This window comes from Hoplias malabaricus, chromosome 2 (assembly GCF_029633855.1).
Source record: "Hoplias malabaricus isolate fHopMal1 chromosome 2, fHopMal1.hap1, whole genome shotgun sequence".
NCBI lineage: Eukaryota > Metazoa > Chordata > Actinopteri > Characiformes > Erythrinidae > Hoplias > Hoplias malabaricus.
The window spans coordinates 12,497,246-12,512,571 of NC_089801.1; the positions used below are offsets into that span (position 1 = coordinate 12,497,246).

Here is a 15,326-nt window from a genome sequence, read left to right on the forward strand (position 1 = left end):
TTCGTTTGCTTCTTTTTACTGGTGAAACGGTGTGTTTGTGTTGTGTAAAAGGCTACAGTTATAAGTCCCATGATGGAGAATGTAAAAAGTTAAGACTTTAAATCCTATAATATATATATATATATATATATAAATATATATTACATACATTCTGGTTTATATTAGTACTGTTTCAAAGCGTTGTTTCAGGGCATTTAACTGTTTTTGTAGTTCTTTCAAAATGAGAACAAATCCTCTGGTGAATTTTCTAGGGATTTATTGTTTCAAAATTGCTCACAGATTCATTCACTTGTACCAAAAACAAGACAGCTGGTAATATCCCAGGATGAGGTTAAAGGCTGCTATATTGAAATCAGGAGGTATGGGATCTTCTCACCTGTGCAGTTTTAGTACTTTCACTGCTACCTGAATAAATAAATGATATAAAGTATTTGTTTAACTGTAACAATACTCCTATAATTTGTGGCACGGTTGGCAGTATATTTACATAAAAAGTAAAGTTGATAGTATTTTAAGATTTATTTCCTATTCTTTTTGAGAACAAACACAACAGGAGTGGCAACAATTCGCTTCAAATGTCTTATGGGATTTATGAGGAGTGCCATGATTTCTAGAATAAAACTGCATTATTAACCAACTGTTGATAAAAATATATGTTTATGGTCGATCTGTCTTCTCCCTCACTAGTGATAATGAACATTATATTAACCGAAATAATGAGTGTGCGGAGAGGTATTTTTTTTCCATCTAATTGCTTGGAACACTCAACACAGTCAACGGCTAAGGAGCTCTGCAATTCAGGGGAGGGGAGCTCGGAGGAGACGTGTGCTGCAGTGACACTTTGTATCCACGTGGAGGTAGTATTTCACATAAAAACACAGCAATATAATTCATACAATTAAATAACCTTACTGTGCCAACGTTTACAGACCTTAGTATCCTCCAAATGTAATGTCTACTGTAAAATCTGGACGTGTATTATGAATTTGAGCTTCATCAGAAACAGCAACATCGTTTGCCAACGGTTAAATGTTAAAACATTCACACATTGCAAGTGCAGATCACACTGAAAAAATGACACTGATAATGTCAAAAGGTTGCATGAAGCTAAATAATCTATATCCAGATACACAATTTGAGAATGAATACATGTACAAAAATGATACATCTGGCTGTCGATTATTTAATTCCATGCAACCTTTTGACAAAACAATTTTATACTTTAGTAAATTGATAAGTTTTTTCAGTGAAGTATGTTTCACTTTTGGAAATAATTAGCATGAAACTATGTAATGTCCTTGACTGTATATATTAGATTGTCCACATATTTGATCATTTTATAGTACAGGCATGTCAGGATGGCCGAGCGGTCTAAGGCGCTGCGTTCAGGTCGCAGTCTCCTCTGGAGGCGTGGGTTCGAATCCCACTTCTGACATTACTTTTTTTCCCCATGTTTCCTTTTCCTTTATTAAATTGACGGAAAACCCGAGCTCGCTACGGAAATTCTTGACCGCAACCGTGACGTCACTGGTGGACAACCGCTGAACAACGCCGCGGTAAAACACCGTTATGACTGACTGTTATGACAGTATCTAGCTAAATAACCAACATTATTCATGACAGTAGCCTAGCAATAAGTTAAACTCAAATGTAGAGGTACCGTTATTCTTGTAAATGTGATCGAAGTCGAACTCGAATTCATCCGACACTATAAACCTCCGTAATGCAGCCGAGTATAATCTGAGACACCGAGTTTAGCGAGTCAAGCTAACGTTAACTAACACCAACTAAAACAGGCGAAGTGAGTGTCCTTACCCTGTTTACCTCCATGTTACAGAGGCTCTTGAACTCATTGGTGTCCTTACATGTCCATATTGTTGGAAAAGCGCCAGTGAAATGAGCTACAGATAACGGAGTGAGCGGATGGTCCTTTCCAAAGTGCCCGTTTAAAATGGACAAATTTAGTCAATTTTCTGGATATTTTGGGATCTTTGAGCCATTTGTTCACAGATGTCCCACTGTACATTGAATGATTGCAGCCAAAAACAACACACCTTTTCGTCATTTTGCATTAAATTAAGTGCAGCTTCTATAGTTGTTGTCCACCATCTACGTCACAGGCAAGACGCCTATTAGAGTTTACGAACACCGTTGGGGGGGGGGTTAAACCTTATTCTTTGAATTAGTAAGAAATAACATGTTTTCTGTCTATCAGTAGACACAAGTTAGGAACTCAAATTCCACTGTATTTATTTGTTTGACACTTTAATATAGCTGGTGCTTAGTCTTAAACAGTTGCACTGAAAATAGATGTGTGGTGCAATAAGAATTTTGTCCACAGGGAGGCAATATGACCGACCACAATAGTCCTGAACAACAGAGAACAGTAGCAGATATGATTTTATTAATAAATTTTCATCTGATGTTCATATATAAAAGGAAACTTTTGCTGTGTAGCATTATGATATTGCCAAAGTGTTGATTAGGTATATTTCTTGTGAGCTTGCTAAGAAGTTGTTAGTTCCAGAAGTTGCCAATACTGGGAGACCCAAGCTTTTAAACATTTTTACAGCAGCAAGTTAATATTTACTCTATTAGAAAATGGAGCTTTACTATAGTTCCAATATAGAAATATTTCTTAGTACAGGTTTAGCTGCGAGCATTTATCCAGTTAAGGCTAACTGTCAGGATGGCCGAGCGGTCTAAGGCGCTGCGTTCAGGTCGCAGTCTCCTCTGGAGGCGTGGGTTCGAATCCCACTTCTGACAGTACTCTTTTCCTAGGTTTTCTGACAAATACAGGGGGTCCTCGACTTTTGACGTTGATCCGTTCCTACGTCGCGTCGAAATCCGATTGTCGGTGTAAGTTGGAACATACGTACATACTGTACGTAAATAACATAAGCACTTATCCTATCCTAACACCTATCCTCCTCGGTCCCGAGCCGCGTAACCGTGTATTCTTCCGCCGCGCACCCCAAACACGAAGTTCGCGTTACGACGTTTACCACTCAAGAACCACTTAAGTCGAAACAAGGCTTTATACAGTAAATGGGAGATGTGTCGTAACCAAGAAACATCGTAACTCGGGACTGACGTAACCCCATGATCTCCTGTATAATCATAAAAAAACAGTGATTTCATGAGTCACTCTTTAAAATGACTAAACATCTACAACTGCAATCTGGTACTTGTTCCACAAGAAACATACAAATAAAGCATAAAGTTTATTTATAAAATAAAAGTGTGTTGACACACCAAAAATCCTATCCTAAAAATCATCTACATTTATTTTTGGGTATTTAGTAAGGCCACTGATCACTGGCATTTGTGGCCCACTTGTACCCACACCAGCACCAATATCCTGCCCCCACATACAACTTTAGATATTTTCCATTTAAAACAATTATTTGTGTTGAAAAAAATTTTGGAACTTAAAGTATTTAAATGAAAACTGTATAATCAAATTAATTTAATGAAGGTATTTATGCTACTAGTCACAATCTGTATACTAAAGTAAGTGTGTTGAGAATAAATTAAACAGAGTCACGCACATGTGAGGAGAGAAAGTAGGATTTATTCAAAGACAGAGATGGTAAAGTCTTACAGAGGTGTTACTAGGTGGCTCTTTTGGTCACTTTCTCCCATCCAAGCATCAAGGTTATAGACCAATTGTAAACAGGAGAGACAACTCTAAAATAGTTCAGACATAAAACACGTTATAATAGTATAAGAATGAAATGTTGAATTAATATGAAATTAATCATTTTCCAACAATGTTTTCATCCTTTCTTCAGCAGATAATTCACTAAATTCCCAGTTTGAAATGGCACAAATATACCTAGTATATATAGTATATAATATAATAGATACCTAGAATCCAGAGGACTGATTTATTTAAGGCAAATTTTTGCATAAAACCTGCAATAAAGTGAGAAATGTATATGATTCCAAAGGATTAAAATTCCTGGTCTTAAGGACAATGGTTAGTATGCAAAATAATAACATTTTTCATGAACCCTTTGGTTGTGCATCACTTAGTTTCATGAATGTGCAGTATGACAATGCTATTTTTAAGCTAGACATTATACCTACTTCAACTTGTTGGGTAACCTATGCCATGAAACATGAGAAGTGAGGAAACACAAAGAGTAAAACAACAAGGAAAAACTTTGAAGAAGAAATACGCTAATGTGGCATCTGCTGTAAAGCATTACACAGAGGAGTCCACCCAGAAAGAAGAAGAAACAGCAAAAGTGGAACCCCCCCCCCCAAAAAAAAAAAAAAAAAAAAAGTCCATTAAATCACGTCTAGAAGCTAAGCTTCCACATGCTTAGAAAAACTTGTGGGAGAATGTGTCTATGTTGACAGATTTTGAACCACTTAGAATAACACCATTTTTTGCTTTGTCATGATTGTCTTTTGACCTTTATAGTCTGAGCTGAAGGCTTAAAACTAATATTCAACGTTCGTCACATGTTGTGCAACATCTACATCATAAGGGAAAGAATTTTTATGCTCTGATTAGCCATGCATATCTAATGCATCGCTCACATAATTCCTCACATCGTCCTTTTGTTCTTTGTCAGCCTCAGGGTGTTTTGTAGTTTCAGTGCTGCTTCTATGCAGAAGTTCAGGTCCTTTTGAATGCTTAGTCTTCATGTCAATTAAGAAACTATGAAAATAAAATATTGGATGCTGAGACTTTTTGGATGCTGAGACTATTTCTGTTTAAATGGTTTTATAAGTCTAAAGTATAAGTATAAAAAATTATATAGTTTCTAAGTATAAAAAATATGAAGCATGCTTTTTGGAGAATATTTAAACACAACATAGGGCTTTATTCAGTAAAAGTAGGGTTTGGAACTGTTCACATTTAAGGAGTGACATGGGTTTAAGACCATGTTTTAAATACCTGTTGTATACCCTCTTTTATAAAAACATATGTAATTGATTATGTAAGTGATTGGCTGAAGTGCTTCTTTTGTCCTCAGATATCCTAAACCTTGCCTCTAACCTCGACACTGTAGCCCTCGGCAAGGTTCAGGGAGAATTCTGACTGGCTTAGACCAGGCTTTTTGACAAATGTATGGACTTTGCATTTACAGTTGTGCTTTCCGTGCTATGGCAACCACTGCTCTGAAAAGCTTAATTCCCTGAAGCCAGTTAGACAAGATCAAACTCACTCAGAACTGCAGCAGCCAACAAAGGCATTGCAAAACAAAACTTAAAATTCTTCCTTTTATGAGGACACATCAGTCTAGATACGTGTAGAAATCCTACGCATTCCACATCCAGATATCCTGTCACAAGATGTACATCACACACATGCGGGTGTGTCCGATACTTTGTAAGATGAAATTGCATGTTTTTGTAGTTTTATCAGCATTTTGTCTAAGACATGGTATTTTTCTGTAATTTACATGGCCACATTTAATGCTTAATCTTCAGTTCAGCAAATACTTTTATGATTGCAAATAATTGTGGAGGACATTTTCATTAAAATCTTTAAATGTGAACATCCAGGGGCACCCAGATTATATATTGCATTGTATATAATCTAATGTATCTATAGTCTATTTTTGACAACAGTGTTATGATAGCAAATAGCACAATAGCAAGAAAAAAATGGATATTATTTTCCTGTTGCCCACAAGGTGGCATCACATCACTTGGACATTCTTCTTTTTATTTTTCAATACTGCCAGCAACAATATCCAAAGTATTTTAGTATATACGCTTTCATGGTTATTAAATGGTAACATATTAATAATATACAATAAATTATAATTATTTAATTATTATTAAATATAAGTGGCACTGTAGTGCAACAGTGGTGTTTCTGTCGCACAGCTCCAGAGTCTGGGATTACAGACAATGAATACATTTGTAGTAATGTGTCAAGGCTCTCTTCTACATTCCAGCATTGACTAAAAGATTATTCAGATAAGTTAGAGCAATATTTTATTATATCAGCCCCTTGATATTAAACATAAAGCAAATAACATCTCTAGACAAAGAAGAAAACAGATGTAAAATAAATGTTTTTTTTTAAAACAGAAACATTACAAACTACATATAGAATAATAAGGCAAAACAACCATTTATGTATTTAGATAATACTTTGAATGTCCTAAACAGGCCTTTCTCCTGTTCTGGTGTCAGCATTTCTGGTCTGGATAGTGTTGTAAAATCTTTTTAGTTTGCAGCATTAGGATTAGTAGTTTGTAGTTAGAAGTTAGTTTTTATGCATTGTGAGAGAAACAGACTTGTTTGAGCCTCCTGCTCTGGGTGACTGTGAGGAGTTTGGTGTGCTATGGTTTCCTCCCATGGTCCAAAAACACACGTTGTTAGGTGGATTGGCAACTCAAATGTGTGTGTCGCCCTGTGAAGGACTAGCACCCCCTCCAGGGTGTGTTCCTACCTTGCACCCAGTGTAGGCTCTGGACCCACCATGACCCTGAATTGGATAAGTGCTTTCAGACAATGAATGAACTATGATGTTTACTCTCTTTAAATTACTGGTGTTTCTTTCACTTCATAAATTATGTAAACCAACAAAACTTGACATCAATTCTTAATCTAATATTAATTCCACGTTAAATAACCATATCACAGAGAAGATCATTAGACAAAATAATGCTGTTATTTATAATAGTGCAATAAAATATGCATTGTATTTAACAATTAGATAATCAGTTTGAAAAATGCTAAAGTGGTAAAATGCTAGGTTAATTCATTGCTAAGTAACATAGATACAGGACTGGAATAATTTTCCTAAGCAATAAAATATAAACTGCTCAAAGGTATCTTTATCTTTTATTAAACACGTTTGGTTTTGTCCCCAATGTGTTTTTGTAATTTTTGGTTTTGGTTTTGTAATTTTACTTTTGCTAAAAACAATAAAAATTAAAATCTTCAATATTCATAACAGAGCCACAGTCCAGAAATAGACATATCTTACCTGGAACATGACCTCTCCTCCTTCAAACACCTGGTTTTAGACTACAATAATTTATTAGTATGGTGTAGGGCCTTCTTTTGCGGCCAATATAGCGTCAATTCGTCTTGGGAATGACATATACAAGTCCTGCACAGTGGTCAGCGGGATTTTAAGCCATTCTTCTTGCAGGATAGTGGCCAGGTCACTACGTGATGCTGGTGGAGGAAAACATTTCCTGACTTCCTCACATAGATCTGGTGACTGTGCAGGCCATGGGAGATGTTCAACTTCACTTTCATGTTCATCAAACCAATCTTTCACCAGTCTTGCTGTGTGTATTGGTGCATTTTCATCCTGATACACGGCACAGCCTCCAGGTTTGGTAGTCCTTGGTAGATGGCCCATTTAGCACTGGTATTGGGCCAAGGGAATGCCATGATATGGCAGCCCAAACCATCACTGATCCACCCCCATGCTTCACTCTGGGCATGCATCAGTCTGGGTGGTACGCTTCTTTGGGGCTTCTCCACACAGTTACTCTCCCGGATGTGGGGGAAACAGTAAAGGTGGACTCATCAGAGAACAATACATGTTTCACATTGTCCACGGCCCAAGATTGGCGCTCCTTGCACCATTGAAACTGACGTTTGGCATTGGCATGAGTGACCAAAAGTTTGGCTATAGCAGCCCGGCCGTGTATATTGACCCTGTGGAGCTCCCGACGGACAGTTCTGGTGGAAACAGGAGAGTTGAGGTGCACATTTAATTCTGCCGTGATTTGGGAAGCCGTGGTTTTATGTTTTTTGGACACAATCCGGGTTAGCACCCGAACATCCCTTTCAGACAGCTTCCTCTTGCGTTGACAGTTAATCCTGTTGGATGTGTTGCGTGCTTCTTGGTGGTATGCTGACATTACCTGAATACCATGGCTCTTCATACATCACAAAGACTTGCTGTCTTGGTCACAGGTGCGCCAGCAAGACATGCACCAACAATTTGTCCTCTTTTGAACTCTGGTATGTCACCCATATTGCATTGCAATATTTTACATTTACATTTATGCATTTGGCAGACGCTTTTATCCAAAGCAACTTACAAAAGAGGATCTAAAATTCAAACTACAGTACAATTTATATAAATTACCTTACATTGAGTGCAATATGCCAGGAAGTAATAAGTGCATTTTGAGCAAAACTGTGCTCTTACCCTGCTAATTGAACCTTCACACTCTGCCCTTACTGGTGCAATTAATGAAGATTGGCCACCAGGCTGGCCCAATTTGGCCATGATACCTCCCACACTTAAATGACAGGTGTTTCAATTTCATTGTCCAACCCCTGTATGTATGTGTGTATATATATATATATATATATAATGTTTTTTTCCTTTGAACGGTCCTATCTGGAAAGGACAAGTCAAAAAGATATATTTAACAACTGGATATTTGGAGAAAAACAGTCTTTAAAAAAATTGTTCTACATTCCTCTGTCTTCACTTAAATAAAGACCTGCGTAAATATCTGGAATGTAATTCATTCTGATGCATTATTACGACAAACATTGAATTTCATTCTAATTCAGAATTGGAAAGTTCTAGAATTGTAATTTTCAACATTTGTACAATTTGTAGGAAGTGTGTGTATGTATATGTATGTTAGCAGGCACTAGCACATAATTTCAAGGAGTTAAAAAACCCACATTAAGTGCATCTAGTGCACAAGTAATGGTGTTTTCATAATCTCATATCCAGGAACATAAAAATAAATAAGGTTATGCATGAAAACTTGAAGATTAAATGACTTATTAAAGTGTCCTTTAGAATAATAAATATAATAAATATATTTCTTTTCCACTAGGGGTGATAAATAATTTGCACACAACTGTATAACATGTTTCCATAAGGTATAATGTAATGATAATGTGCAATTATTTTTCATTGTACAACAAAATGTGCCTTCCACATTTAACCCATCTGTGGCAGTGAACACACACACACACACAAGTGCACTTGGGGCTGTGAACACATCCAGAGCAGCGGGCAGCAGCTGTGGGTTTGCTGCCTTGCTCAAGGGCAACTCAGCCATGGACTGAGAGAAGAGGACAGTGCTGTTCCTTCACTCCCAACACCCTTATTTTCCTGCTGGTCATAGGGATCAAACCCACGACCTTTCAGTCCTAAGCGCACTTCTCTAAACATTAGGCCACAGCTCCCCAGGATCAGTTGTCTAATCGTACAATGAATGTCTAATCATTAACGTAAAATCACATCCTAAGCCTTGATTTTGTCTAATTCCATTGATAAAATAAATGACAAAATCTCTCTAAATTTACTTTGCGTCTGTACCCATTCTCAGGAATTCAGAAACAAAAACATGGAAAGTATGAATGCAATGAAGATAAGCAACAACAATGTTGAACAGAGAAATTTCCTTGACTTTGTTTGTTGTCTGAATTACTATGGTGATCATTTAACAGCATTTGAGGAAGAGTAAACTTTTACACTGGGTTACCTTGTTCCTGGTCACTTTCTGAACACAGAACTGCTCTTGGCTGGATTTCTGTGTTTTTTGGGTATCTCTGAATCTAACTCAGTTCTAACGTTGCTTGTTCTATCAACATCATTCTGTTCTTTTATTAGCCTTGGCCTAATGGTTAGAGGACCGGGTTTAGAGCGCCGGTTCGATCCCCAGGACCAGCGGGAACATCCGTGGCTGAAGGCACTGAACCCCAAAATGCTGCCCGCCGCTCTGGGCGTGTGTTCACAGCCCCTAGTGCACTAGTGTGTGTGTGTGTCTATTCACTGCCACAGGGTTAAATGCAGAAGACACATATCGATTTACATTGTACAATGATAAGCAATTGCACATTAAATTTTTTAAATAGTTGGTAACTATTTGGTATATATTTCACAGTAAAATAAATTCATACTAGTGAATAATAATTTTTTTATACAATCAGAGACTACCATTTTTTATTTAAATTAGAGACTGTGCCCTGTGATGTACTGGTGCCCCATGTATTCCCACCTGAGCCTGTGATTCCAGGTAGGCTCTGGACTCACTGAAGATCAAATAGCATTGTTTTTACTATAAATTCATTAATTAATTCTTTATCTAACCTTTATCCAGGTCAGGGCTTCAGTGTTGGAAAAACTGGGAGAATGTGTGTTTATTGTATAGCATAAAATTAAAATATTAGTATTTTAGTGTGCGCTCCCTTGCCTATGTTATTGTTTTCTCTTTTTTAAGGTGATTGCTTTCTCTTTTTCAGAAAAAACGTCTTCAGTTTTAATTTGATTGTTTTATTTGCTTTTCAAAAAGATAGACTTACCTACACAGTGTTTGGGAATTATAATAAATCTGGTCCTTGCTGTTTTATTTCATTTAGATATTATAAGTAAAACATCCATAGGGCTTTGGGTATATCATATATAATGGCTGGGCTAGTATATGAAGAGAACATTGGTAGCCATAAAACTTGGCTATTAATGAGCTATATGGAATAATGTACACTAGTTTCTGTATCTCTTTATGGTGTTTATGCAATGTGCTATGTGTCTTACCTGTTTTATATATATATATATATATATATATATATATATATATATATATATATATATATATATATATATATATATGCTGCTTTTTCTTGGTCCTATTAAAGGCTCACACAAATATACTCAACAGTAAATCTAAAGGAAAACACCACAAAGTACCACTTTCAACCCTGATCCAGAGGAGGAATTACTGAGTGGCCTCTTTTCTACTGCAGGGCCAACCGTTTCTGAGCATGGAGTGTAACTGTTCTATGGTTTTTCCAAACTGTTCTGCAAGAAAAGCTTACAAATCGTGCTGTGACCGGATTTCTCAGCATGGTTGATTTGCAGGAGGCTTTAAATGATGTAGGGATCTGCTAATTGCGACAGCATGGAATTTCCTTTAAAACCATTTGGCAGTGCAGTAGAAAAGAGGTCAGTATATAATTTTCAGGGTCAATAAATTGGGATAATCCTGGTGGAGTTCTATGGTGATTTCCTTTTTACAATATGTGAACACACCCTCAAACTTTATTATTTCACCAAAAACTTTTTTTCAGTTTTCTCAGCCCATAAATTTTTAATTTAGCATACTACAAAATGTGGAAGATAAATGGCATAACTTGTTTGCTGTCAATATTGTGTACTGTTTCCTTTTCCTCAATGTGTTAAATTCAGTAAATAAATAATCTTTGTTTTTATAGGAATGTTTTCATTGTAGAGGATATTTTAATGTATGTGTACACTTTCTTAATAAAAGCAAAACTTTGATCAGTGCAGCCAAAATTTTGCACAGACCTTTAGTTGCTAAAAAACGATACAGGAATAATTAAATGTTCGACAAGAGACATGGCTTGATTTCATGTATATTTCTATGCAGAACCACATTCTAATCATAGTTACAATTACCATAAATAGAAATGAGAAAAACATGTGCCAGCTAAGGTGACAAAACTGTGGTGTTGTTTTTTTTTTATTTTTCTTTCCTCCCTGTGGGTTCTAGAAAACAGTGGTTCATTGGTTTTTGCTTAAGCATATCAAATATAACTTTCGGTTTCTCTATAACTGTTGGAATGTGGGATAACAATAAGGCTGCATATAATGGCAGTGCTGTTTGAACCCTGAATGGACTAGTTTAGGGTAAATCACGTGTACCATATTGATATCAAAACTGAAATACAGTATTTTTTCAACAGTTTGTGGACACCTGCCCATTCAGTATTATTTCTCTGTTGTCATGTGCTGTTTAACATGTTGTTCTATGAAACAGGCAGTTTTTTTATTCGGCACTTCCTCAATTCTAGCCAAAAAAGAAATGAGTAAATATAATGTCCGTGTATGTACACGTGTGTATACAGAGCAGATGGTTGGTGAGTCATTCTCATCACCGCAATGACACTGATGTGGTGGTGATATGTTAGTATGTGTTGTGCTGGATCAGACACAGCAGTGCTTCTGGAGTTTTTAAACTCCTCAATGTCACTACTGGACCGAGAATAGTCCACTTGTGCAAAATCCCCAGTCAACAGCATCTGCGCAACATCCTGTCACCACTGATAAAGGATTAGAGGATGACCAACACAAAATATGCAGCAACAGATGTGGTACTGTCTCTGACTTAAACTTTTCAAGGTAGACCAACACAGTAAGATAGTCACTGTAAAGTGAATGGACATAATATTTAAAAACTAGACACACATTAACAAACCATCATGTCAGTGTACCTACTACAGCACTGAGAGTAATACACCACCCAAATCATACCTTCCCTTTGGTGGTCCTGACCATTGAAGAACAGAGTGAATGTGGGCTATAAAGTATGCAGTGTAATAGATGGACTACAGTGTGTAATGTAGAACTTTTATGCAGCATTTTGTTTCACATTGTCTTGCAAGTGGCATATATTGCCCTAGGAACTCAGTGTATTTTATGCATTAATTACCTTTGCCGAGGGCACCGGCTTGTGGTCCTGTCAGTCTTTGGTCTGAGGCACACAGCATCCATTTCTCATTCAGCATCAATTCTGGATGCTCTAGGGTTCACTCAGAATGTTACTGGGCCCACTCATCAATGCAAACACACATTGGACCTAGTGTTAACACTGGGCATTGATATAAAGAATCTATCCAATCTCTCACTACATGAGACCATCTCTGATCACCATGTAATCATATATAAAATTGCATTAAACTTTGATATCTGTCAACAGCCATGCTATATTAGAAAGCGCACTATAACATCCTCAACAGTTTGTGATTTTATCAATAACCTTCCAGACATTACCACCATTTCTTTTCCATCTCACCCTAATGACCTTGAGCTCATTACAAACAACCTACAAACTTTACTGTGTACAAACCTAGATAGTGTTGCACCAGTCAAGACCAAAAAGTTTAGAGAGTAAAGGCTTGCTCCATGGCACAGTGAGAGCACGCGTGCCTTAAAACTGGCTGCTCGTAACCATGAATGTAAATGGAGACACACAAAACTAGAATGTTTCCGAATTGCATGGCTGCACAGCCTCACCGACTACAAACATGCCTTATCTAAAGCCAAATCACAGTACATCTCTTCCCTTATAGAAAACAACAAAGACAACCCTAGATTTCTTTTTAGCACTGTATCAAATCTAATTGGCAACAAAAAGGAAATCAACCACATTGCCCCCTCTGATTTCTGTAGCAATGACTTTATGAGGTTTTTTAATGATAAAATTGATTGCATTTGCCTCAAAATCCAAAATCAGTCTACAGTCACATCGGCTCTTGTTGATGAACCCCCCGCCAGCTCTGAGGTGCACTTAGACTACTTCAATTCTGTCAATGAAAATGATCAGGGTTATACACAGGATGTTCATATATCTGGGCCCAGGGGCCAACAAACTACGTGCTAAAAAAGTGTGTTGCATACATAGAACACCCACGCACGCCCACCTCCCAGCATGGAAAAAAGTTCAGCCTCAGGATTTTTTTTCTACTAGCTGCCCTGCATTTGCAAAATATGTTGCAAACCTAACTCTGTCATGTAGGTTTCACCTCTAAAACATCCTGAGAATTGTACCTTTTCTCTATAGAGAGGTCACCCAGATGCTTGATTCGTCTCTTGCCATTTCAAGACTTGACTCCTGCAACCCGCTACATGCTGGTCTTCCTATGCATATCATCAGACCCTTGCAACTGATCCTGAAGTGGCGGACAGCCCCTCCATACTCCATACTGTGGTCAAAACCCGATCTGTACCAAGAACCCTTTGTGTTTCAATTAAAGCTTGGCTTAAGCCACCATCATTCAAGATGCATGAAATACAAGCATGCAGAATTGTTTCTGTCCTGGCACCTAAGTAGTGGAAGAAACATTGTTTTAACAAGTATATTATATTTTATAAACATCCATACAATTTTAAAGCTGGAAGCAAATTCTGATAAGGTAACTGATTCTATATAATACGAATCCTACTTATACAAGGTGGGCCATTTATAAGGATACTAACTAGGGATATAGGGATATTAACTTCCTGTTTGTGGTACATTAGTATATGGTAGGTGGGAAACTTTTCAAGATGGATGGTGACCATGGCAGCCATTTTGAAGTTGGCCATTTTGAATCAAACTTTTGTTTTTTCAATGAGAAGAGAGTCATGTGACACATCAAACTTATTGGGAATTTCACAAGAAAAATAATGGTGCACATCTTGATGGTATGGTGTGGTATATGGGGTACAAAGATAGTGGCGCCATTCTTCATTAATGGGGTCAGATCGGGAGACTTTGGGGGCCATTCAACTGGCCCACGACGACCAATCCACTTTCCAGGAAACTGTTCATCTAGGAATGCTCGGACCTAACACCCATAATGTGGTGGTGCACAATTTTGCTGGAAAAACACAGGGAACGTGCCAGCTTCAGTGCAAAAGGAGGGAAACACATCATCATGTAGCAATTTCGCATATCCAGTGGCCTTGAGGTTTCCCTAAGACTTTTATCTTTGGGGTCATCTGAAGGCAATTGTCTATGCTGTGAAGATATGAGATGTGCAGCACCTGAAACTATGGATACTGGAAGCCCGTGCTAGCATTTCTCCTGTGGTGTTGCTATCAGTGTGTGAAGAGTGGGAGAAGAGGGTTGCATTAACAATCCAACACAATGGGCAGCACTTTGAACACACTTTATAAGTGGTCAGAAACTTGTAAATAACTCATGAAAGAATAAAGTTATGAACACCATTGTTTTTCTTGTGAAATTCCCAATAAGTTTGATGTGTCACATGACCCTCTTCCCATTTTAAAAAGAAAAGTTGGATCCAAAATGTCCAACTTCAAAATGGCCACCATGGTCACCACCGATCTTGAAAAGTCCTCCCCCACCCATATACTAATGTGCCACAAACAGGAACTTAATATCCCTAACCATTCCCATATTATTAAGGTGTCTCCATATAAATGGCCCACCCTGTAGACTAATCTACGTTAATGGAATCTCTAAATGTATTTAGAAAAAAACAGCTAAAATGTGCTGTATTACTAATGGAACCATATACTATCAGAGATGTAGGCTTTTGAACTCCGTGCTGATAGCAAGCAGGATGGTCCCTCTCTTCTTGAGTCCACACGATATGCCGTTCATAGTTTCCAAAATATAATTTCATTTTTTGATTAGTTCGTTCACAGAATTCCTACGTTTTTTTTTAAAAAAGAATGCTGTCACAAAGCATCTTCACTGAATTCCAGTAAGACAAAGTTTGACATGAAATGTATAAAGGTAACGAATGTAAAAGTCCCCAGGTGAGCAAGCAAGGGCGACAGTGGCAAGGAAATACTCCCTCAGTTGAAGAAGAAACCTTGGGAGGAACCAAGG

At 37.4% G+C, this 15,326-nt stretch overlaps 2 non-coding genes across 2 annotated transcripts; both read left to right on the forward strand.

Moving 5' to 3' along the window:
• The first annotated feature begins 1,352 nt into the window (after positions 1-1,352).
• Positions 1,353-1,435, forward strand: trnal-cag (transfer RNA leucine (anticodon CAG)). Its single transcript has one exon. It is a non-coding gene; the product is annotated as a tRNA-Leu (tRNA).
• Positions 1,436-2,683: 1,248 nt separating this feature from the next.
• Positions 2,684-2,766, forward strand: trnal-cag (transfer RNA leucine (anticodon CAG)). Its single transcript has one exon. It is a non-coding gene; the product is annotated as a tRNA-Leu (tRNA).
• Positions 2,767-15,326: the final 12,560 nt, after the last annotated feature.